At 39.5% G+C, this 25,998-nt stretch overlaps 2 protein-coding genes across 4 annotated transcripts in view; both read left to right on the top strand.

Annotated features, from left to right (window-relative positions):
• Positions 1 to 25,998, top strand: part of LOC143871022 (RNA polymerase II transcriptional coactivator KELP-like) — a 107,898-nt gene that overhangs the window by 23,957 nt on the left and 57,943 nt on the right. Inside the window, exon 5 of one of the 2 annotated variants that reach the window (XM_077376645.1) lies at positions 15,038 to 15,312. The exons of the other annotated variant lie outside the window; for it this stretch is intronic. The gene's annotated coding sequence lies outside the window, so the exon portion shown is untranslated. Of the gene's footprint in view, positions 1 to 15,037; positions 15,313 to 25,998 lie in introns of those variants that run through there. 2 annotated transcript variants of the gene reach the window in all.
• The window catches only part of LOC143870759 (uncharacterized), a 54,014-nt gene continuing 45,134 nt past the window's right edge, over positions 17,119 to 25,998 (top strand). For both annotated transcript variants that reach the window (XM_077376635.1, XM_077376629.1), the window contains exon 1: positions 17,119 to 17,579. The gene's annotated coding sequence lies outside the window, so the exon portion shown is untranslated. The remainder of the gene's footprint in view (positions 17,580 to 25,998) is intronic.

The raw sequence follows: 25,998 nt of genomic DNA, 5'->3' as shown, positions 1-25,998 counted from the left end.
GCTGCCTTCCATCTTGGTTTCTACAACCTTACAAAAGAGGCCTCCTATAGCGTCCACCGTTGACACAGCCCAAGCATGCAAGGGGATGCATAAAAGTGAACCCAGTGAGCTTCCTCGCCTTTAAGAAACTCCCTTTTCCACGGTGAGAGGGAGAGCAAGTGATTACCTAAGGCCTCGGATCCCTTAGCAAGGATCTGTGATGCCTGGGTTTCCGATTCGAACATAAAAAGAATTTCGTTCTTCGCCAATATAGAAGGACATTGTAAAGATGGAATATCCCAGGACTTTTGTGCCCATTTCCAGAGCTCTTACAGGGTCCCATTATGATTTTTCTTTTTCCCTATCAGGCAAGCTTTTAGGGTATCCAATTGCACATCCACTTCACTACCCGAGATAGATAAAGATGGACTCCCTGAACTCTTATGATGATAAATATTGCCAGAATCAGGCCAACAATCGTCCTCATCCGAATCAGACTCTAGTCGAGAAGTTGAGCTAGCACGAGGTACCCATTTTGAGGGGTTTCTGGTCCGATGACACCAACGTCATTTATCCCGACATCTGAAGTTAAGATATTGACAAGGAGAGCAAGACTAGGCTCCAGGTCTATTACTTGTCTTAGATCTCCCTTGAGATCCCCCTCCCCCTCCAACTCGCGTAACAGATGAGGGGGTCGAAATCGCTCTGGCTTTTGAGCACCTTCTGCATCTTTTCCGCCATCCAAAGTTGTGGTAGAGTCAGTAGGGGCACTGCCAATCCTCCACCATTACCACTTTATTTCCTTACTATTTCTACCCAGGCATATTTTATAACTATTCATCTTTTGCCAACAATTTATTTTTGGGAAATGATATCTGCACTGGTGGAGTATTGTTTCTTTAATTGATCAAAACCGACAACATGCACTTCCCAAGAGTGCAAAATGTAGACGACTTGACTTAAGAGTGTCAACTGCTTTGCTCGCTCAGTGTTTGATGATGAAAGTATATTCTTGTAAGAATTCCACTCACCACGTCGGTAACTCATCTTCTTCTGAGAGTTGAGCCATCAGAGCACTTTATGTTAGAAAGTGATATATCATCTTCTCTTCTCTCCTTGCGTCTTTTTTTTCTGTTTTTTCATTCATTAAACCCACCCACTACTCTCTCTTTTACGAGACATAAGTGAGTGGCGTGGGGCAACAAAGAATATGTTTGTGGCAATGGAGGAAAAGGATTTCAAGGAAAAATGGGAGAAAGAAAAAAAAGGAATTTGGGGTGCGTGTGGCCACGCCTCCCGGTAATTAGAGGGTAGTTCCCTTTGGTGTGAATAGATCTCTCGTAGGTTTTTTTGGTGTTTGGGTCTAAGTTTGTTTTTGTTTTCTCTCTTAGTTGCTTTAGTGGTTTAGTTACTTTTTTTGTTGTGTTGTGGGGTATAGAAGTTATTTGGGCAATAGGAGCCAGTTCAGAGATCGGGAGAATTCTTTGGATGCTGGGCACTGGTAGATTGCAATCCTTATGGTTGTTGTGGATAGTCGAGGGTACACCTTAGTTTTCATCTTGATCTTTTTGCTTCTTGATTTTTAGAGCGTGGGGTTCTGACGGTTAGACTCGGCCATGGTTTTAAATTTCGGCCGAAACGACGGTTTCGGTGGAAAACGAAACGAAATCCATATTGAGTCGGAAAAATACCAAACTTCGCCGAAACGTTTCAGAAATTTAGGTGAAACGTTTCGGAAATTTCAGAAATTTCGGTGAAATTTTTACAAGATTTCGTCCGAAATTTCGTACATAAACCGAAACGTTTCGGTTTCGCTGTTGACCGAAACCGAAACCGAAACCGAGATTTAAAACCTTGGACTCGGCATGGTATGCAATTGGGAGAATGCTAAAGCTATATCCGAGTGTGCTTGAGGAACTTTGTTCCTCGCTGCGTTGGGAATTCTTCCCTGGATATTATTCTCCTATGTCTGAGTTTGTAAAACAGAAAGGTGCACAAATGATACGATGAAGATGCCTGACTTATCTCGGGTCACTTATACCCTTTTTTCGTTGTATGTTGCAACTTAGTGTCACGGGGAAACAGTCCAGGACACAACCGGTATTAAAATCCAAACGTACCTCGTCTCGTTGCATCTTGAGAAGTCGTCATTTATAGCACCTTTGGTGCCCACTCCTGGTTGAGAGGGTCGGTTGGCCAAACTCTATAGGGAGAGTTGGCTCGTGACATGTTGACTCCTCCCTCGATAGGCCTAGCAGGTGTGGGTCGGAACCTTGGCGGTTTGCTTATAGGTTGCAAGAGGACTTGCTTGTGCATGGACGCACACAGTAGGAAATCATACTACAACTCATGGGCGTGCCCTAAGGGAGCTTTGGGTGCGGACTGTGAGTTATCCACAGGGATGCTCCAGTTTCTTTAGTCGAGGATGGGGGCCAAAGACAGTGCATGTTGGGTTGGGTTCCCACATGCATTGCGCGTTCGGACCGGTGCAGGGGGCTAGCTATACTGTTTGCCTTCTGCACCTCGGTACGTCTTGTGGGTAGGCCGATCTCTAGTCCTTCCATGAGTTCGTGCCGGGGCGACCTCGGTTGCCCTCGCGAGATGTACACCTTGCGGATCAGTCGATGGGGCATCTTGCTTCTTGGATGACCAAGCCCCAGTGCTTGGCGGATTAGTGCGTGGCTGTAGACACCCCATTTTGACCGGACCCAAGTTCGTGTTGCTGGTGCGAAACCTCGCCAAACCAGTGAGTTAGGGTCTCAAATTACACCCTAAGCTAGGTTAGAGTCCCCTTTAGGTCCCTGTAAAATTTCGTTGGAATCCGATATCGTTTGATCAGCAAACGGATTGAATCAGTGTCGTAGTTTAAATTTGTAAGGGGGCTGTTTTATCCTGAGAGGGGGTGTATTTGTAAAAAAATATTGGTTTTTTGTCTTCTGCCAATGGGACAAAGCGGCGGGGGTGCGCTTAGCGAACCGCGCGCTTTATCCGTATTTGGAGTGCCGATATCAGCACATCTATAAAGATATATATAAAAAAATCAAAAGAAAAAGAAAGAGACTGTTCATTCTCGTTTTCGTTGAAAACGCAGAGAAGAGAGAGAGCGAGAACAGAGGGAATTTGGTTTTTTTTTTTTTTTTTTTTTTCTTTCTCTTTCCTCCGATCGTTTTTCTCCGGCCAATCGCCGGAAATCCTATCTCCGATCCTAAGTTGAGAGAGAAAGCGAGAGAGAGAGAGAAAAAGAGAGAAAGAAAGAGAGAGAGAAAGAGAAAGAAGGAGAAAGAGGGAGAGAGAGATCTGGATCTGAGAGCTTGTTTTCATTTTTTATTTTTTTCGATCGAGATCTGAGCATTTCCGGCCAGATCCTGACTTTATTCCGGTCTGATTTCTCTTCTCAAGTTTATATAGATCTCAATTTTCTTTTTCTTAGAGACAAGGGAGTGGATTTCAGAGAAAGCTTCTACCATCCGATCATCTTCTCAGGTATGTCTTGCCGGAATCTAGCAATTAGATCCCTTCTTCGATCTTTATCTCCGGTCAAGATCTGCCCTAGTCTCTTTTATTCTTCTTCTTCTTTTTCTCCGGCTAGAATTTAACCGGATTTTGGTCGTTGTTCTAAGTTCTGATCTTCATTAAACCTATCTTTTCTGATCCAAACCCTAAATCAAATTTCTAAAACCTAAACTTCAGATCTGTTATCTATCCTTCTTCGGAAATCTTAGCTTGTAGCTTTAAATCTCAGATCTGTTGATTTGAAAACCTTATTTCCATTTTCAAATCCGAAAGGGAAATAGATCTAAGAAAAGAAATCAGATCTGGTGGAGAATTGAAAGAGATCTGAGAAAGGAATCAGATCTGAGATATATAGAAGACAAGAAGGGGATTTGAAGAAGGAGAATCTGGTGAAATTCTGGTTAAGATCAAGTCAGCAATCTTCTCTAAGCCACTTTTGTTTGATCTCTACTTAAGCATGATTTAGAAAGCACAAGGATCGGATCAGAACTGGAAATCTAAGAGAAAGGTAAATCTCTGAGGTAAAGTTGTTTTTAGTCTCCTTGTTGTAAATTTATTTCGGTGATTTTGTTGACATGCTTTGTGTGTGGTTAATGTTTTGATTTTAATTTCAAATTGATGTGAAATTTATAGATCTGTGATTTTTCTCCTGGTCCTCATTTTATTCCTATTTTAATTCAATGGTTTCTTTTTCAATCAATCGATTTCTTCATTTTCTTGGCATCTGGGGGGTTTAATGGAAATCTAAATATCACGTGGGCATATATTAGTTGCATATTCATTCCATTTTTGCCTTCTATATCTAAAACTAGTGGCATAATCTCCAAGATGTTTAGATCAATTTCGTAGCTGAAGAACCAGAATGTTGTATTACTCATTTCTCTCATTATTGTTCCCTTGGTCTTGATTATTGATTAATCAATTAATTGAGGCACTATCCGTAACCCCTGTGAGAGTTGTGATTATATGCATCCATGCTTAATCTCAAATGCTATGATAATAAGATATGTTTTCTTGTTCGAATGATTTTACTTGATCATTTGATTTTATTTTATTTTATTGTTTTAAGGAATTGGATTGTTCTTAATAGATTCAGAGGCTTATTTCTCTTATAACAATAGATATTGTCATAATAAGCTACTGAAAATTTGCATGGAGTTGTTTCTATAGTGTACTTCTTGATTGACCAGTGTTCCAAGATGATTGCATGTGCATAAGTTTTGATGTCTGAAAAGAGTTGATTTCTAAGATAGCTTCCTTCATCTACTCCTTTTCTAAGTTACTTTGTTCGAGTCTAAAATATAAGCTATGTTGTTGAATTAATTGAAAGTGAAAGCATTTGTCTCGAATATGTGTTGTGTGTGATCCATGTCTGATTTATGTTAATTATTTTGTGAGAAATGATATTGTACTTAGATTAGTTTGTGGAATAGCTGGAATAATTAAAATAATGGGTAAAGATTTGGCGTCTAAACCATATGACTAAGTAGTTCCTTTATATATATAGCACCTCCATGGCAAGTCATTCTGGGTATAAATTGCTTTATTAAAGGTTACTTTTATCAAATTTTATTACAGAATGCAGTCTTTTATGTTTCAGATCTTATTCTCAATAGGATGGTTATCCTTGCGCACATTTTAATTGCTTGTTGACTGTGATAGTGGGTAGTGAAATGAATAGGTGTGATAATGATCTTGTCTTGCAAATTGTTTGGGTTTCACCGATTGAAATGAAACTTGCCCAGGAATGAATATGCTCTGATTTTCAAATGAAATTGATTTGTGATCAGCCATCAAATAAGGCTCTATTTGGAATAAGATAAGGAGATGAATACTAAGATCCTGTTTTTGGAAATTTTTGCCATTCTATCTTGCAAGCTGGTGCATCTTCAGCAAGCACTTATTAGGAGCTTCAGGTGGGTCCTTCAAAAGTCTATAAGAAGCGTATTACTGTTTTGAAGCGGTGGACTATTTGAGGAACTGAGAGAAACTATTTAGAGGATCGTGAAGCAAGTTATTGAAGGGAAAGCGCTGTTGCCAACTTTGATGAATGGTCACAGTAGGATCTTAGAGTGGTGAACAGGGGCTTAGAATCAAAGGTAGTGGTGCGGTTAAGGTAATATGGGTAGAAAGGCTGGGAAAGCTTGTAATCAGAGGGAGCAATTCTACTCGCAGAGTCACAAATTTGGGTTTTCTGCAATCGCTCATGGATGCCCGTCTCTTAAGAGAACTGTGCTTCCCTTCTCGACCTTGACATATCGAAGTTTGGAATAACTGATCTGGGAGTTGCTTCCTTGGCCTGTGCAAAGCAGCTCAGCATGCGGGTCCTCTCTCTCCAGCCTTTTAGGGGACTTGTTTAGTCCAAGTGGTATTCCCCTCTCTTCTTTGGCGGACTTTCCCAGTCTTGTTGGTCATATAACCTTATTCATTAGCTTTCTTTTATTGTGAGGCGAGGGCGATGAAGGCGATAGCCCAAGCCCATCTTTAGGGGACTCGCTCAATCCAAGTAGCGTTCCCCTCTTTTGTTTATAAGCCTGCCTAGCCTTTCAGATATGACCCCTGTTATGCATCAAAATTTATAAAAATCAGAAATATCATTTGATGCATTTGTATAATCTGTTAAAATTTTTAATATTCTTCGTTGGTACTAAGCTTTGAGTTAGGGTTTGAAGACGGTAATAAATGGTATTCAGGTGAGATTATCTCAAAGCTTATCATACTCATTCATTTTTATTTTAAATAAATTGTTTAATTGAAGAAGGAAATCAGACGATTTGCACTATTCGATGTCCTTGACACGAATATCGTCTGATTTCAAGGCGGTTTGTAGAAATATTATATGTGTAGGAAATCAGATGATTACTTTGGCATCATCTGATTTCATTGGAGTCCCCGTATTGGGGTTTGTGGTTGGTTTTGAAGTGTTTAATATTGTTTTTACTTCATTAGGCTACCCAGCGGCTGGTCTGGGCTAATTAATTTTTATTTTAAATAAATTGTTTAATTGAAGAAGGAAATCAGACGATTTGCACTATTCGATGTCCTTGACACGAATATCGTCTGATTTCAAGGCGGTTTGTAGAAATATTATATGTGTAGGAAATCAGATGATTACTTTGGCATCATCTGATTTCATTGGAGTCCCCGTATTGGGGTTTGTGGTTGGTTTTGAAGTGTTTGATATTGTTTTTACTTCATTAGGCTACCTAGCGGCTGGTCTGGGCTAATTAATGTTGTTTATCATGCTATTTGAATTTGAATTTGAATTTGAGATTGCCTAGTAATTCTTTTCTACTCTCTTTGTGGACTAGCGTAGTCTTCTAGACTTCTTTAGATAATAGAACCTGTACTAGGAGACATACTCTGTCTCGTTAGGCAATCCTCCTTTGGAGGCAAGCCTCATTTGTAGAATCCTCTTTGAGATTGCACCTCAATTTGTACCTCTGTTAATTAGAGACCAATTTAGTCAATTAGTTGTCTTAACCCTGCTTACCCCTCGAGGGCAATGATAAGGTTACTTGGAGCCCATCTTTGTGTGTGTTTGGGAGACCTGCCCGGTCTCATTCTCTCGTTAATCCTCTTTGTGTGCTTTTTGATTTTGGGAGAACACCCTACTCGGCTTGGCTTCATACCCTTACCCTTATGGGTATTGGGTTGCACATTTGTTGCACCCTAGGGCTAGGTAGCTGTCCGGCCCGGTTGGGTGTTTTACCTTTGCCAAATATGCACAAGGTCTCTTATTCCTTTTGCTTGTAAGCCTCTCCTTAGTCGATAGTCCATTCGCATAGGAGTCAGCCTTGATTAGAGAGTCTTTGACTCATTCATCCTTAGATAGTGTTATTAGAGAGTCTTTGACTCATTCGCCTTTTAGGTGGCGTTATTAGAGAGTCTTTGACTCATTTGTCTTTTCAGTAGTGTTGTAGAAGAGTCTTGGACTCATTTGTCTTTCAGGTGTTGTTATTAAAGAGTTTTTGACTCAATCTTTCTCTTATTGGTTTTTCTAGAGAGTCTTTGACTCATTTATCTTTTAGTTGGTAATGGTGGAGTCTTTGACTCATGTTCTTTTTCTTTTAGGGAGTCTTTGACTTGTTTATTCTTTAGTTGGTGTTAGTGGAGTCTTTGACTCGTGTTTCTATTTCTTTTAGAGAGTCTTTGACTCGTTTATCCTTTAGTTGGTGTTATTTGGGAGTCTTTGACTCATTCCTCCTCTAAGTTGTAGTATTAGAGAGTCTGTGGCTCATTTGTCTTCTTTGATACTGTTAGTAAGGAGTTTCTCCTTAGTCTTGTTGTCATTCCTTCTTCTTTGGAGACTAGCCCAGTCTCATTGTAGCTTTGCCTTTTGAGATCGTAGATCTTTTTCTTGTCATCGTTAGCTTAGTTTGTCTTGTTTAGGGGTTTCCCCTATTTGCCCTAGGGTTTGGCCCTAGGGTTTTTTGCTTTGTATTTTTCCCTTAGGTCTTTGACCAAAAAGGTGAAAACTCTTTACTTCAAAAACTTTTGAAAACTTTAAAAATACGAAAAAACATCTGAAAAACCTTAAAAAGCCTAAAGTGTTGAGTGTTTTAGAATTAGTAGTTAGAGAGTTCGTTTCGAACTACGTTGGCTTGATCCTCTCTCACGAGGTACGTAGTGCAGCTTGGGATCCATATCCCAAGTCCAGCCAAACTTTTTTGTAAATAAACGTTTTAAACTTTCTTTAAAAAACCTTTAAAATCTTGTTTTCAAAAGATCTTCCTCTAGAGTTAGGAGTTTCTCCTAGATAGAGAGTTTTAGAGTTAGGGTTTTTCTTTTGATAGGTTGTTTGATTGTTTGTTTGCTGTGTGCTTGTTTTAGAGTTAGGGGTCTGTCCTAGAGTTATAGGAGCGCCTCCGTCCGGTCAGTCGGCGATCCACATCGCCGAGTGATGACTAGAGTAGGATACGCTAGTCTACCTTTGGTTTTCCTTAGGAAATACAGCCTAGTTACACATAGGTTGTAGGAACTACCTGCATTAGCCTAGGGCTAATCTGCATTTAGTTAGGGCATATAGGGTGTCCTAAAATTCACAATTTACTGGAATTTAAATAATCGTACAATAAACTTTAATAATTGGTCCGGTCTTTTAGATCGAGTTTAGGATAGAGGGCTAGGTGTCTTAGGCATCATAGCTTAGAATAGGCGCGAAGAACTACGTTGCCTTGATTCTCGTGGAGGCGGGGATACGTAGGCTTCTTTGGATGAATACCAGACCATCCGAGGACTCGGGCTAATTCGTTTAGAGTCTTAGGTTTTGTTGTGTTGTTATTGTAGGATTTGATATGTTTTCTTACTTTATTGTACTGATCTTATACCTTTAGCTATAGCTTGCATGTGTTTGCACATCAGAACTTAGACACCCATTAGGCTCGTCACTCATAACCTAGCTATGCTTAGGTGACACATCTTTCATTTTATTTTATATGTGTTTATTATTTTTATCCTCAGGAAATGCATGCTTAGGTAGACGAGTCCTGAGGATTTTTCCATTTCACATGATTTTTATCCAAACTTCTTTGAAGTTATTAAAAATGGCATAAGAGACCAAGTGCTTGCACTTGGACGAATCGGGGGTGCTCTCAGACCTTCCCCATTCGTAACCAGGCACGAACCCATATATATTTCTGGTTATCCATTGCACAGAGGATTTGATTTTAGGGTTCCATGGCATATCCATGGATGGCGACTCTGAGTTTATTTTAGGTATGTCTCGGTTTCGAGCTTTGGCTCCTGATCGAGACATATCTCTTTCTTTTTATATCGCCACTCGTGCTATGCTATGAGGGTGGCATCCGTTTCGAGAGTTCCTTGGCAGAGCTCTCCATTCACGTGGATGATCCAGAGGATGGTGTAGGGACTAGTTTCCCTCACCTCACTACCTCTTCGGATCGGGGTCCACAGTGGCATCGTCATGCCTCGTACTCGATGGACTTTGCATTAAGCTCTAAGGCCTGAAGTTCGATGTATTCATGATGCAGGTTGATCATGAGAGTGGGTATCTAAATGTGCATGTCAAGATCTGAGCCAAGCAGCATGTTGAACAACTTAGAGTTTGTGTGCACATGTTAAGCATCAAGGGGTGTTAGCGTGTAGGGCCTTCAGAGCCTTGCACGATTGAAGGCTTGCCCTAGCATTCGTGCATGTTGGGGCGTCGCACGGGTCATTCCGCTGCTCAAACATTAGGCCCGTGACAGTTGGTATCAGAGCAAAATGTCCAAGCTATGAATTCGGAGTGTGCTTTAAGAGCTAGTATCAGATGGTATCTAGTGACAGATCAGAGCAGCTTGTGAATGCAAGAGCTTGTCAAGGAGCTATTATATAGTTGCTGTATGTGCTGGCAAAGTTGCAGCAATTGCAATGTTTGTGGCTATGGTTAGTGCATCTATAGTGCATGTTGCTATGCACAAAAGAACAAGAAACGATTTCAATTGTGGCAGAGTTGGAAAGAGCTTGAATTTTTTCCAAGTGGTGACAGCTTGGTTTGCTATACTACGGTAGTCTTTGAAACTGATGCCTTGAAAGTCCATTAATTAGTCGAAGAAGAGCTGAAATTGCGTGGGTATGATCCTTTCTGAAAAGTGATGCAAAGCTTTCTCAGTGTTGTGTGTGAGACTTCATTGAGCCGTGTTGGTGGCATGGGTTACTTTGTAAGCTGGGCAAACAAAATGACAAAGTATGCCAACTTGGAAGTTTGAACTCTCCCCTATTCTACTTGAGTCGGGCAACAGAGGCGCGATGGCCTGGAAAGATTTCTACCATCTATGTTTGTTTAAGCATTGTTTAATGGATTTGCTCGAAGCTTGATACAGTGGAAGAGCAGCAACCATCAGTGAATGGGTTGGTATGTTTCGATGACCCATCAATGTGTGAGATCGGAATGGCAGTTGGGGAGTTGTGAATGCTCCGTTCCAGTGTTGCTAAACATCGATGTGTTTGCATTTGGCCTTAAGGGCTTGCTATAACAAAGGGGGGTTGTGAATGCTCCCCTACCAGATAAGGTGTTGAATGTGTCGGCACCAAAGCGCTCATCGAAGTGAATTTGCTTGCTCAGTATGATGGCATAACCAGTTTGACGAACTAGCAGTATGCTCTCAGGGTGAAGAGGAAGCACCAACGAACTATGGTCAAGGTACAACCCATGAGAAGGGTGGCGATACTGGGGGCCAGCAGGGTGAAGGTGTGTTCAAGACCTCGACAAACAAGAAGACATGCTCAAGGTGAAGAGCTGGTCAATGACTGAAGTACTTGGATAGCAATTCACAATCACTATGGAGCATACGAGATGCTCTCCTCTAATAGATCTTGGAACGGGCGCCAGGCCTCTTAGATAGACAATGGGTTTGTTGTGCTGATATGGGACAGTGTGGTGAGCTCAGATGGCATATGGGTTGACTGTGTTGGTATGGGATTGCAAAGTGGACTTGTGTGTTTCTTGATACTTTTGAATTTCTATGTTTGATGAGACAGAAAGGGCAGTTCAATCTGAATGGTGGAAGATTTGGGTGGTTAGTAGTGTGAGAACTAGCCGCGGGTACCCAAGGAGACCATTGGTGGCATAAGGGTTGATTGTTCAAAAAAAGTGCTATGGCGTTGGACTAAAGTAAGCAAGAATAAGCGTCGTAGTTGGGGATGTAGTTGGTTCCTCGTATGATCTTACACCTGGAAAGAGTTGGAGTTTGGTGGAGTGCTTAGAACCATCATCACCGGTTGTAGGTTAGCCAAAACCTTCTGTGCCAAAAGTGATGGCACACTATCCGGTTGTAGGTTATCCAAAACCTTTTGCAACGTTTGTAGGCACCGTCAGAAATCCTTCACCTAGTTTGATGGAGTTCGAGAAAACCATCGATGTTGAAGATAACTCCAGCAGAGCTATAAAGCAGTGGTTGGCAAAACTTGAGGCAGTGTGGTAGGCAGTAGAAGTCAGAATTGACTGATTGTCGAAGCACCAGTGGCAGCTGTTTTCGAGATTGTGAAGTCATTGCTATTGTGGAACTGAGCTTCAAAGAGCGCTCAGTGTCAACGAGGGTGTCGACGTTTTCAGGTGGGAGAGTGTCACGGGGAAACAGTTCAGGACACAACCGGTATTAAAATCCAAATGTACCTCGTCTCGTTGCGTTTTGAGAAGTCGTCATTTATAGCACCTTTGGTGGCCACTCCTGGTTGAGAGGGTTGGTTGGCCAAACTCTATAGGGAGAGTTGGCCCCGTGACTTGTTGACTCCTCCCTCGATAGGCCTAGTAGTTGTGGGCCAGAACCTTGGCGGTTTGCTTATGGGTTGCAAGAGGACTTACTTGTGCATGGACACACATAGTAGGAAATCATACTACAACTCATGGGCGTGCCCTAAGGGAGCTTTGGGTGCGGACTGTGAGTTATCCACATGGATGCTCCAGTTTCTTTGGTCGAGGATGGGGGCCAAAGACAGTGCATGTTGGGTTGGGTTCCCACTTGCATTGCGCGTTCCGACCGGTGCAGGGGGCTAGCTATACTGTTTGCCTTCTGCACCGCGGTACGTCTTGTAGGCAGGCCAATCTCCAGGCCTTCCATGAGTTCGTGCCGGGGCGACCTCGGTTGCCCTCGCGAGGTGTACACCTTGCGGATCAGTCCATGGGGCATCTTGCTTCTTGGATGACCAAGCCCCAGTACTTGGAGGATCAGTGCGTGGCATCGTCATGCCTCGTACTCGTTGGACTTTGCATTGGGCTCCAAGGCCTGATGTTTGATGTATTCATGATGTAGGCTGATCATTAGAGTGGGTATCTAGAAGTGCATGTCAAGATCTCAGCCAAGTAGCCTGTTGAACAGCTTATAGTTTGTGTGCACATGTTAAGCATCAAGGGGTGTTAGCGTGTAGCGCCTTCAGAGCCTTGCACGATTGAAGGCTTGCCCTAGCATTCGTGCATGTTGGGGCGCCGCACGGGTCATTCCGCTGCTCAAACATTAGGCCCGTGACACTAGGGTGCTGGAACTCTTGGTATAAAAATGACGGGATGCATAGTCATTTATATCTGGTTTAGTTGGAGTCTGAAAGATTGTAACCTATGGAATGAAGCTCTGAGGCAGGTTTGTTTTTTTGTAGTTGTTCTCAAGATCTTCATCGGAAGATCGCAAATTTTAGAAATGGCCATTGCTTTTTGGAATCAGTAGGAGGTGGATTGGTGACATTATAGATCTATAGCGGCGGAAGCATCTTTGGATGACTCACAGATGTTCTTGGGTCATGGTGCATATGGAGTCGTTTGGGATGGAGGTTTTTTGTATTGTGTAAAGAAAAAGTCAATCTATAGTAACTATAGCTAATAGTGGTACTGTGGGCGCTTCTCTTTTGTTTTGTTCTTTTGGTCTAGGGTACATCTTGACCTCTCATGCTATGTAAATGCAAGTCGGGACTCTTGATCCCCAATGTAATCCTCATGGTATGAATACAATTGTCATATTTCAAAGAAAAAAGAGTGGGGTGGGGCCTATACAATGGGGATGGACCCACATAACTGTAAGGTTTCTCTCGGGAAAAGAGAGTAAAGAATGAAAGAGAGGAATATGTGGCACCAGAAGGAGGCATAATGAGATTTCTTTTCTTTTTTTCGGGAAAAGAGAGCAACATGGGTGTCGAAAAAAAAGCATATAGTAGTTTTCGCTTTGTTTAACCTTCTCTTTGTACTCTTGTAGAGAGAGGGGTGAATGTGATTTTTTTTCCCCTATAAAGAGAATTCTACGAGTCTTAAGAAGAGAATGGAAAAGGTTTATCACTGAGTTTTGGGTCGATGAGTGAGTTTTGGCTTAATTCTGTTGTAATTAATATATTATTTCTTTCTTGGAGTGGAATATTGTAATATCGCTTGTAAACGTGTTTCTGCTGAATCATGTAAATTGTGTATGTTTTTTTTGTGTGTTGCCGTTATGTGGTTATTTTTTCCCTTTTGTCATGGTTTTAATCAGATTTTGTGCATTGGTTTTCTAAAAGAAGTGATATCTGTACTCACTATTTAGAAATTAAAAGTACAAAGAGTTTTCGCCATTATTGTAGAAAATGAGTATTTAGTCACTTCCAGTACATGAAAATCTAACATTAGAAGCTTAGAATTTGCATGAAGTGATGCTCCTACTTCAATTGATGGACTTTCTGCACATACATGAAAATAGAATTGGCACTCTAACCATTGAAATGGCTTGAATCTCTATTGGGTCTTCTTTCAACTTCTAATCCAAACCACTGTAACTTGAAAGCTTTGTATTGATGGTTTTATGATTTTACTATTGACATAACCAAGTAGGCTTAGCTGTGTTACTTGGATCGCTTGTTTATATTTTTTTTATGATAGATGGATTGGAACATATAATGATTTTACTCTCCCCTTATCTATTAAGCATGGATACGGGTACGAAGTGCGGGTACGACACGATACGAGTACGTGGATACATGATTTTCTAAAAAAATGGATACGGGTATGTTGGGGGTACACTAAATATAATATATTTTATATTTTATTATATATTTATAAAAATTAAAAAAGTTAAATTTTTTGTTAAAGAATTCAAACAATTTAATTGGAGAACAATCAAATAACAATAACATCAACAATACGGGTGCGTGGGCCTCCGGAGAGTACCTAGTACGCACCCGGAGCGTATCTTGGCACACCCGCACCCAAAACGGGTGCGTGGGCCTCCGGAGAGTACCTGTACTTCATAGCCCCCAATGATCAAGGAAAAGCAAGGATCATGATAATCTGAAAACGGACTCTTTGGTCAAGCTTTAAAAAAAAATAAAAATCAAGATTCGATTTCACCTCTGGTGTGACTAAGTGCGACGCCAAAAGTCAGCACGTTCACTCTCCCGTGAATGGCTGAGATTGAAAAAATGGTTTTTCAGTTATAGTGACCACAGCCATTCACGGGAAAGTGAATGGGCTGATTTCCGGTGACACACTTAGTCGCAATGGATGGGAAACAACCTCATTGATCAAACCATGCAGTAAGCTACTTTCTAGACAAAGAAATTGGTCATCTGCACTTATTCCTTACTGCTGGCTTTTTTTTCGAATGGTCTTTGTTTATTTTGCCCGATTATTGAAGTTTCTACAATGAAATTGAAGTTTCTGAATGGTCTTTATTATTTGTTAACTCTGATTTCTAGAAGGTATGTACTGAAAATTTGAGATATCAGGTTGGTCGGAGTTTGACCTGTCTCAGCTTTTTAAGGAGTTGTTTCTTCTAAACATGGGATGGTAGAAGTGTTTCTTTCTTTCTTTTGTTGAATGTTATGTATGCGATGATTGGTTTAGCTTGATATCATGCTTCAGATAGTTTAATTTTTAATATGTGAATTTTTCCTTTTGGATGTATATTAGTTTGTACTTTAGAGCTTCCTCTCATCTTATTTATTAGGTCATTGTCTTTTCATGTCAAAACATCAAAACTTTGAACCTTCTGAAGATCTTGTAGGGCTTCGACACAGTAGTCAGCCTGCACCTGCATCAAATTTAAACCTTTTTTCACTTTCATTTAATTGTTCCAAACTGCTTTTGCAGGTGATTGGTGCGGATTGCTCTTCCGTCAGTCTTCCCTTGTCTGCATTTTGATAGAACTGCGCTTAGTCTTTTATGTTTGCTAGAGCTCCATTTTGATTACTTAAAGCAGTAGATAAATATTGTGAGAAGAGGGCTTGGCAGGCATCTTGAGGGTTTAAAATTTGATTTTTTGTGCATTTTGGAAAATGTTTTCTTCCTTGCATTCCTTGGAAACATTCCTTGGAAACTACCAATTGGGTTTTATTAGTCGCTTGAGCTGTTGATTTATGAGCTAATTCATGTTATCTTATTGTCTTTTCCATGCAATACACCATCTCCATGTTGTTTACCTCATCCAACCCATTCATTCTATAGATTATGATTAGGATTATGATTTCTGGTTATGGTTAGGATTATAGGTTATGGTTAGGGTTATGATTTGTGGAGGTTTAAAATGGATGGCTAGAAAATGGGCTTCTATAGATCAAATGGTTAGGATTATGGTACGGAGATAGTTTGTTAGGAACACCCTATCTATGTGAGGTCCTATAGAATGAATGGGTTGGATGAGTCAAACAACATGGAGATGGTGTATTTATAGTGGCTAGCTCAGGCTGAACTAGAGCTCAGAAACTTCGCCCCTAATATTTAATGGTACAAGTATTATAGTATCGAAAGCTTGGCATGAAGGATTTCCTTGCATTGTCTGATTGGGCACATCTGCACAATTTGGGGGTGTTCTTTCATCAAATACGGAAAGCTTTATTGCTTTATACCAAATCATCGGCACAAAATGTTATCACCGTCCATGATCGAATGATGAAAAAAGTCGAGAGAGAGAGAGAGAGAGAGAGAGAGAGAGAGAGAGAGAGCTCGCCGTACACTTCTTCCATATCCTTTTCATATTCACTGACAAAATGTTAGGTACCTTACCAATGCCAAAAACTCTAGAGTTGATGGAATGCTTTAGGCAAGGCCCTTTAAACCTGTCCCATACTAGTCTGGGTCCCATCCAGTCCACTACCTAGGTGGGCTCCCACTCAAGACTGTAACACAAAAGGCCGGTCATCCTCAGAAAATCGGACAACTAAGTGTAGAAATCCTAATGTAGTTAGATCACTACAAAGAAAAGTCGGAAAACTAGAAATGGTAAAAAGCTGAAGGACATGTTAAAGATTGGACAAAACCACTGCCGGTTCTTGCCTGTCCCTTCTAGGGTTTGTTTGTCTCTCTAGGCTTAGGGGTGTGCATTAATCGGTTTAAACCGAAATAACCGACCGAACCGAATATGATCGGTTATTTCGGTTCGGTTAAAAAACCGAATATGATCGGTTATTTCGGTTCGGTTAAAAAACATATCGGTTCGGTTTCGGTTTCCTATATTCCCAAATTTTGGGTATCGGTTTCGGTTTCCGTCCAAAATTTTTTCGGTTAACCAAATAACCGAACGACAGGTTTGATGAAAACTCTTATCTGTATATTTGATACGTAAAAAGAATCCTTGTTATTCTCGAGAAGAATACCCTTTTATTTGTTTTACAGATGGATAGATATCAAGAAACTGCTCGAGCCTTACCTGGAAAGAGTACTGTAATTATTACAATACTAGTTTTCCTGGAATTGATTAACGTTACTTTTGATGTGACTTGGCTTAGCTCTGCCGAAAGGTAAAATGGGAGCGTCAGAGGCTACCTTGACTACAGCCTATGCATGTAAGGAAAGTTTGTTGATTCATCCAAAAAATAATAAATAAATGGGCTCTATGCTTTGTTGCTTCATCCAGAAAATAGGAGGCAGAACGTTCTCCTACTACTCTCTCACTAGTCAAACCCAGTACTCTAATTATTCGATGTGACTTGGCTTTACTATGCCGAAAGATAAAATGTGAGCTACAGTGACAAAAGTTTATGCATGTAAGGAAAGTTTTTTCATTCATACAAATAAAATTGAATGTGCTCTGTAGTATTTTGAAAGTGAAATGATACATTTATTTTATTCACCCCTCTTTTTACTTGTGAAGGGTGTAAAATAAACGAAGGGGTGTCCCGAGTAATAAAAAGGGGGTGAATAAATTAAAACCTAAAAACTTAGTGTTTTTTTTTTCTTTTCTATTCACTTTATCTCACAAAAAAGAGAGCTAGGGTTTTCTTCATCTTTACCCATATTCTTCAGCACTTTATCTCACAAACCGATATAACTTCATCTCTACCCATATTCTCCATGGATTTTCACGACCACCATCTTTTCCTTTGATTTCCCTCATCAGCCACATCAATCACCCTCAACCTCCATATCTGACCACCCCTACTCCCATTTTCACCACCATTGCAGATCCATCTCCCTGAAATTTTTTAGATCCCATACAAATCCCTTCCCAAATCTGTCAGATCTAAGGTATTACAGGAGCTTTTAAGGTTTACAAGGGGGAGCAAAGGAAAAGAGAAAGAGCTGATACCCATTTCCTAATCCTCTCTTGTAATTTTATCATTTATGAGAAAAGGGTTTGCTCGGGGCTCCAATCGAAGGAAGAAAGGGAGTGAACTACACCAATCTTAGATTTCAGGTAATTTTTATTTATTTTTCCTCTTCATTTGATTAATTTGTTGGTGGTTTTTGGGAGCTCCAGCCTCCATCAGATTCATCTATTTTTCCTTTTCATTATTCGGTTCTAACCGAGCTAACCGAAATTATATTTCGGTTTCGGTTCGGTTCGGTTATCAACTAATTCGGTTCGGTTTCGGTTAGCAAATTTTGGTAACCGAAAAAATTCGGTTCGGTTAATTTCCGTAAAATCGGTTCGGTTAAAACCGATTGAACAGCCCTATCTAGGCTTCCTTATCTCTACTCTTATTCTCTGTAAGGTCTTTTGTGGTAGTTATCTTATTGTGTGGGTGTGTGTGTCGGGTTGGGGGGGGGGGGGCACTCCTTTCTCTCATGGGCAGTTTGGGTAATCAGTGCTTAAGAGCCCTTTTAGTTAGGATATATTTCAAATTAAACACTGACTAGTTTTATTTTCTAGAGAGCTCTATGTTCACACGTGCATATGCATTATCACGCTTCTTCAACTGTTTCTATCAAACTTTCTCCAAAGAGGAAGGAAGAGTAAAGATCAGGGTCGTGGGTGTTTCTCCATTACATCGTCAAGTCATCTTGCAAAAATATGTCACTTCCTAATGCAGTTAGATCTCTACAAAGAAAAGTCGGAAAACTAGAAATGGTAAAAAGCCGAAGGACATGTTAAAGATTGGACAAAACCACTGCCGGTTCTTACCTGTCCCTTCTAGGGTTTGTTTGTCTCTCTAGGCTTGCTTATCTCTACTCTTATTCTCTGTAAGGTCTTTTGTGGTAGTTATCTTATTGTGTGGGTGTGTGTCGGGGGGGGGGGGGGGGGGGGGGGGGGGGGGCGCACTCCTTCCTCTCATGGGCAGTTTGGGTAATCAGTGCTTAAGAGCCCTTTAAGTTAGTATATATTTCAAATTAAACACTGACTAGTTTTATTTTCTAGAGAGCTCTATGTTCACGCGTGCATATGCATTATCACGCTTCTTCAACTCTTTCTATCAAACTTTCTCCAAAGAGGAAGGAAGGCTAAAGATCAGGGTCGTGGGTGTTTCTCCATTACATCGTCAAGTCATCTTGCAAAAAAAAACCCGTAGAATTTCCTTGTATCTTATTGATCATGATTTTAGTATAAATATTTTTGTTACCTCTAACTGAGGTTCTATTAATGTATACACATGTGACATTTTAAGCAGTGCCTAGGTCACATTCAATTGAAAATAGTTATACGTACCTTAGATGGGACACTCCAGCAGACCCTTGTTAGTTTACGACAAACAGCAAATAACAAAAATTCAAAAACTCCAAATTATGACAACATCTGGCTATTTATATTTGAGTTTTCAACCGTAAAATGACTCTTTTTCTCCTTATTAGTTTCCTGACATAATTTGCAGAATTTTTTAGCTCATATCTGGCTCATATGATAGCTGATTTGGTAGAAACTCCAGCCAGCCCATATCCATCTCAAATGCCAAACTTATATATCCAGCTCATATAATGGTTGATAGAGCAGCTGACATAAGCAATCCCATTCCCCGGCTGACGTGACGCAAGATGAAGTTATGCTTGAGATTTTAACCTCTTAGACCTTCTCAGGGCTTTAGGATGCTTCCAAATTTGAAAAACATCATCCTCCATTATTTCAAATGCATCCATGACCTCATCACATTATAAGGGAGGTTGATGCTAGACGAGTTTATCAAAGTAATGCTACTATGGCTAGAAGGAATTGACAAAGAAAGAATGAGAGCATTCTATATTCTACAAGCCTAGAAGAGTAAAGTAGATGTTGAGAAAATCCGCCGGGCGAAACAATCCCATCGTGCACAAATTAAACGAAAAAGTAATACACAAAAAAGCCACAAGAAGAACACCAAGATTTTACATGGTTTGGCCAAGCCTACTCCACGGGCTAGAAACTCTATCTTCCACTATGAGAAAACAATATACAAGGATTACAATGGATTAAACCAAACCCCACAAACCACAATCCTTTCCTTGCTTCACTCAAACCAAGACTGTACAAGAGTATAAGGGTGTCAATTTTGGCTCGGGCTTCGAAGCTCGCTCGAGCTCGGCTCGAATCCTTAACGAGCCGAGCTGAGCCGGCTTGCCAGGCTCGTTAAGCTTAACAAGCCGAGCCCGAGCTAGGCCAAGCTCGGCTCGGCTCGTTAAGGATTTAATATATTTAAATATATATATATTATATATTAATATATACATTAAAAGGGTTGTCAATGGAGTGAAAGAGGGAGGCAAAATATGTCATTTCTTTTTTGGAACCCCATTTGTTACTTGGACGACCCCCCCCCGTGGTGTAAAAAGAGTAGTCAAATTACACTAGATAGGGCTGTCCAGAGAAGATGAGGGGTGTGAATATATCATTGCCCTTAATATAAGCCAAGCTCGATAAGGCTGGCGAGCCTGGCCGAGTGGAGCAGAGCTCGAGCCCAAGCCGAGCTTTTGAGCTTAACGAGCCAAGCCGAGCTGGGCCAAGCTCGGCTCGTTTACACCCCTACAAGAGTAACCCGAGGGAAAACCCCAAGAGAAAACCCAAAAAAACCTCAAGAGAAAACCCCGAGAGGGAACCCTAAGAAGAAACCCAAGTCCTCTTTCTTCTTCTTTCTCTCTCTTTCTCTCCTTTTCTTCCCTTCACTCTCCTCCAAGAGGTAGCCGACACCCCTATTGCCTTCTTGCCGAAAAAAACATACAAGAGAGAAGCTCTCTCTTATACTTAGGTTTCCAAAAAACCTAAACAAGAAACATGCCCTTTTTTTTCCGTTTCTGCCTTCTACCGGCATGTGGAAATAAGGCAACTTTCCCAACAATCACCACCTTGGCTTATTTCTTATCCAGCTGGAGATTTTTCCATTGATGTCGCCACCAGTTTGCTATCGCCGCAAACCACCATTGACCTTCTGAACTACTAGCCACACATGTGACATCTCCGATGTCATTACAAGTACATTAACCAAATTCGATAATTAACCGATCGAAGTATCCCTTAAAAATAACATAAGATAGGCCAAATCAAAATATTTTTTATTACATACAAAACTTGCAAAACAATACAAGCATTATTCTAAAATAAAACAGGTTTATATAAAAAAAACAAAGTCTAAACAAGTCAAACATTTACATCCCATACGAGTGTTGTTCATTAACATTATACAGACGTCCTTAAACATAAGAACTTATGAAAAAAGCATAACTACTAAAACTAAGAGTGCGCAAGCAGCCTAACTCGTCCCTGTAAATTATCCAAAACGGCTCTCATGTGCGATGCTCCTCAAGATCACTAATCTGAAAAATAGTCATAAGACGTAGGATGAGCGACACATCTCAATAGATGCTCAACTTACTCAAAGAGGGTAGTACACTTTTGAGGTTGAGTGACAAATCAATATTCCACAATCTATATTTAATATTTAATAAACCATAGTTCTTTTATCCAATAACATACGTATACAATGCTCGAATCCATACTAATTAACAACAGTTGTATATAATAACAATGATGATCGTTTCTAATTCCATCGAAAGCATTAAGTCAATATATCAATAGCAATCTAGAGGTTCAATAACAAGATGATAGGCATTATACAAAGCAAGAATCCTTGCTAAGTAACCAGAATTGCATATAACAAACAATAGCAATCAATGCTCATTCAATCGAAAGCATTGGATAAATCAAGGTATTCGTAGCAATCATGAGATCAATATCAATATGGTAGAAATTAAATACTATACCAATAAACACTTCAATATTTATGTCCTCCTACACACTCGCCAACCAACACTCAAAGCAATTGGGCAAAGCCCTTTCTCCATACATAAACCTGTAATACTTCATAATAAGCACTTCAATATTTTTATCCTCCTACACACCCTCCAGTCAACACTCCAGTAAACACTTCAATATAATTATCCTCCTACACGCCCACCAGGCAACACAACAAGCAATAAAGATTCCTCAACCAAAATCCCCACTATTAAGTTCAAAAGAACCCCAGGATCAAGGAAGGGGAATACTCATCTACGACCCCCACTATCAAGTTCAAAAGAACCCCGGGATCGAGAAGTGTCTAACACTTCAATATAAGTATCTTGCTGCACACTCGCCAGCCAACACTCCAAGCAATCAAGATTCCTCAAATAGGATCCTCACTATCAAGTTAAAAAAAAACCCGGGATCAAGGAAGGGAATACTAATCTACAACCCCCACTATCAAGTTCAAAAGAACCCTGGGATCGAGAAGAGTCCAACACTTCAATAAACACTTCAATATAATTATCCTCTTATACACCCGCCAACCAACACTCCAAGTAATCAAGATTCCTCAACCAGGATCCCCACTATCAAGTTCAAAAGAATCCCAGGATCAAGGAATGAAATACTCATCTACGACCCCCACTATCAAGTTCAAAAAAACCCCGGCATCGAGAAGAGCCCAACAATTCAATAAACACTTCAATATTTACCAATATACCAGTAAACACATTAATGAGAGAAACAAAATATTAATAACAATGAATCAGAACACTTCTACCCAATACACATTGATTCCATGCATTCCAATTTCAAGGGGGGACAATAAAACATATTTTATCATTACGCTTGATTCTAATCAAATATATAGCAAATGATATTCAAAATCAATAAAAGCACTTCCATTTGAAACAAAATTGAGTATATAATAAAAGCTATGAATACATCATTCTCTGCTAATGACTACACAAGTAGCTATTAAAGTAGAATCACACAAAGGTCAATTTCAAGCTCTACACAGGGATTTTCTGACTAGCAGTTACATCCGAAATTTTCGAGGAGAATATTGAAATCCAATTACACTCAAATTTTAACCACATGGCTATAACATATTATTAATTAATATATAAATTTATGGGATTTAAATAAATTACACAAAGATGCCAGAAACTCAATGAAGTTGGCTCAGATTTCAGCAGTAGACGGCATAACAGTTTCTGTTACTAAACTTGAGTTGAGTCATAACTATAGTAAATGGTGTCCAAAATTCATGAAATTTATGCCATTTGAAAGAAATTTTAGTATAATATAAATGTTCTGAAGAAATGATTTCAATTTGATAATCAGAGAATTGACTATAATAGAATTACTACACAAACATCATATTTTAATCAATTCTGATGATCAATCATTTCAAAAATTGTACAGACAATTCCTGTGATCCATACTCTGAAATTTTAATAAATTACCAAAAACCCATATAAGAAATCTGATAAAATTTTGAGAGTAAAATTCAAACAAAAACCATTTTTCCAGTATTTAATAAAAATAGGTAAAATCTGAATCTTCTTAAGCTAGATTTCATGTGAAAATAAAACTATGAGAAACCAGGAAAAACCATACCAAATTCTCACTTAAATTCAAAAATATACTAAAATCTAAAAGCAAGTTAAGAATCTACCTTAATTCCTAAAATATCTCTCCCCTTTTGTTTATTTCCCCCCTTCCCTCTCTTCCTCTCTTATTTTCTCTTGCTTTCTTTTCTATTGTTTTCCGCTATTTTCTTTTCACTACAGCCACCTCTTGAATGAAATATGCTTCTAGTTTCTCTTACTTTCATCATATTCTTGTTTCTTCTAGTGACTTCTCATTAATTCTATTATTTTCATAAGTTTACATTAGTGGTTATTAATATTAAGTTAATTAAAATCAATAGAACTAATAGTGGTGAGGTGTTATGCTTTTGGTCAACAAACGTGTGCTGAGATTCTCTTGGTATGGACACCTATTCATGCATAAATAAGGGTCATGTCTCATGGACATGTGGAAAAGAGACCTTTAAGTAGACTTTGGACCCCCATTTTGCACACAATTTTACAACTTTGCCACCTTACACATTTAATTGTATGTTCTATCATTCCTTTGATTAAAATTTACACAACTTGTAAATTACATTTCTAGCCTCATTTAAAGTTTAAGTCACTCTCTAATCCGCGGCTAATAGGTTAGGGTCTTGGCCTTGTAGGTATCCATCAAAACTATGTCCAATACAATTTCCAAATGTAGTGTAATTAAGAGTCCCAATAAGGGTTTTAATCTATCATTCTTACTTCCAATTATCCCTTAATCCAATCATTTATTAATTTTCTAAACACTCTAAGAGTTACAAAACAATGATTTTACACATAGTATGATATAAGGTATGCCATTCAAGTGAGGCTATTTCATCATAAAGGAATCATCCATAAGTGTAACTTATACTTAATTAAAAGTAATCACAAAATACTTATTCTAATATTATTAAAAATATATATAGGTATTGTGATTAATGCAAGTTAAATAACAATTAAAACTTAAGGTTCTCACATTCTCCCCTCCTTAATAAAATTTAGTCCCTAAATTCTCTACAGGACTTATGTCTTCTCGTCTTATCTTTTTCATGTTGCATTTTCTAATCTATGGCGTTGTCATAAAACTTTCACCAAAGGAATCCTTTTATTTCTCTACACGTTCTCCTTATGATTCAAAACATGGATAGGATGCTTTACGTAAGATGAATCATCTCGAATAGGTAGTGGCTTGTGGTTAATCACTTGAGATTGATTCGGCTGATACTTCCTCATCATTGATACATGAAAACCATGTGAACTCCTATCAATGATGGTGGTAATACCACTCTAAGCCACTTCACCAAATCCTCTCTAACACTACAAATGGACTAACGTATCGAGGGGTCACTTTCCCTTTCTTGCAAAACTGTACAATAACCTTTGATGCAGAAATCTTCACAAATATAAGATCACCTACTTGAGACTTAGTTTTCAAGGAAGTGCAAACTCCAGTTACTAATTCTGCACCTCAAGATCAATTGGTAGGAATTCATGATCCCCCATAGGATGTGGTTATGGAGGACGGACCAATAGATGGCTTGCCACCCCAAGAGGATGTTGTCATTGAAAATGCTTAGAAAAATCTACAAGAAGTGAAGGATGTAGTGGCAATAAGGAGATCTTTAAGAATAAGGAGATAGACTATCTCTTTAGATTACATTTTGTATCTTCAGGGGGTTGACCAAGAGTGTGAGTATGATGTAGGCCCTTTGACGTTTTCACCTGCTATGAGTGGTGAGGACTCTAATTTATGGCATGAGGCCATGAAGGATGAATTAGAGTCTATCGCTAGGAACCAGGTCTGGGATCTTGTCGAATTACCTAAAGGGGCTAAACCCATTGGATGTGAGTCTATAAGATATAAAGTGAGACTTCTGGCTAAAGAATTCATTCAAAAGAATGGGGTAGGTTATCATGAGATTTTTTCACCAGTTTTTTTTTTAAATGACTAATTAAGGAAAATAATGGTCCTTGAAGCTCATTTTGATTTAGAGTTGCATCAAATGGATGTGAAAATGGCTTTTTCAACGGTAGTTCAGAGAAAGAGGTTTATATAAGTCAACCTGAAGGGTTTTCATCCGAAAGTAGCGGTCATAAAGTTTGCAAATTGAAGAGATCTATATACGGACTAAAGTAGGCCGCCCATCAGTGGTACCTCAAGTTTCATGACGTGATATCCTCTTTTGGATTCATTGAAAACATTGGGGAATGAAAAATCTAGGGAAGCTATCCCTAAAGAAAACATAAAGCGTTCTTTGCTGGGGGTCAAGATTTTGGATAAATAAAAAGGCTTAGGAAAGCTATCCTAAGAGAAAAAAAATCAAAGGTTTGCCTTTGCGGCTGCTGAATTCTTGGAATTGGAAAACCTTAGGAAACCTATCCTAACGAAGTTGAAGGAATACAATCTCTGCGACCGAAATTCCAGATTTTCAAAAATCCTAGTAAAGCTATCCTAAGAAAGTTGTAATTTTTATCAGAGATGTAAAGACTAGCCTTCATGATGAAATTTAGGTTCCTCAGTGGATGAAAGAGATATTGGACCCTTGCTGGGGAACACCCAAAGAGCTTGAAAATGGATAAAATGTCTCACTTTAAAGCAAAATTTATAAATGCTTTAATTTGAAAACATTTTCGTGCAAAAAAAATAATTCTGTACGCATGACTTTATTTTCATACGTTTTCAAAATCGTACGAAATTTAAACATGTACGAAATCCCAATGAGATTCTCGCGCGACGTTTTAAAAATGACTTTTTGTTTTCATTTCTCATTTTAATCAAAATTCTCCGAGTTCTCTCCCAAGGAAAAAAACCCAAACGACCATTCCACCTCGATTTCTAGAAGAAATCATGGCCCCACGTGTGCAAAATCCGCTAAGAAGGCAGAGGGAAGAAGGTAACTCCGATGCCGAAGCGGGTAGAGTAGAAGAAATGCCCATCTTGCACCTGAACCATCCCGTGGCACAATGATACCGCTAGACACTCCTCAAGTACACGGATCGACATCTCTCGAACACGTGAGGCTCGGATTGGTACATGCTTC

Source organism: Tasmannia lanceolata, unplaced genomic scaffold (genome assembly GCF_043159265.1).
Source record: "Tasmannia lanceolata isolate RefF3 unplaced genomic scaffold, GAP_Taslan_0.1 ptg000002l, whole genome shotgun sequence".
NCBI classification, from domain to species: Eukaryota; Viridiplantae; Streptophyta; class Magnoliopsida; order Canellales; family Winteraceae; genus Tasmannia; species Tasmannia lanceolata.
Note: the sequence above shows the minus strand (reverse complement) of the source record. Positions and strands in the feature narration are given on the sequence as shown.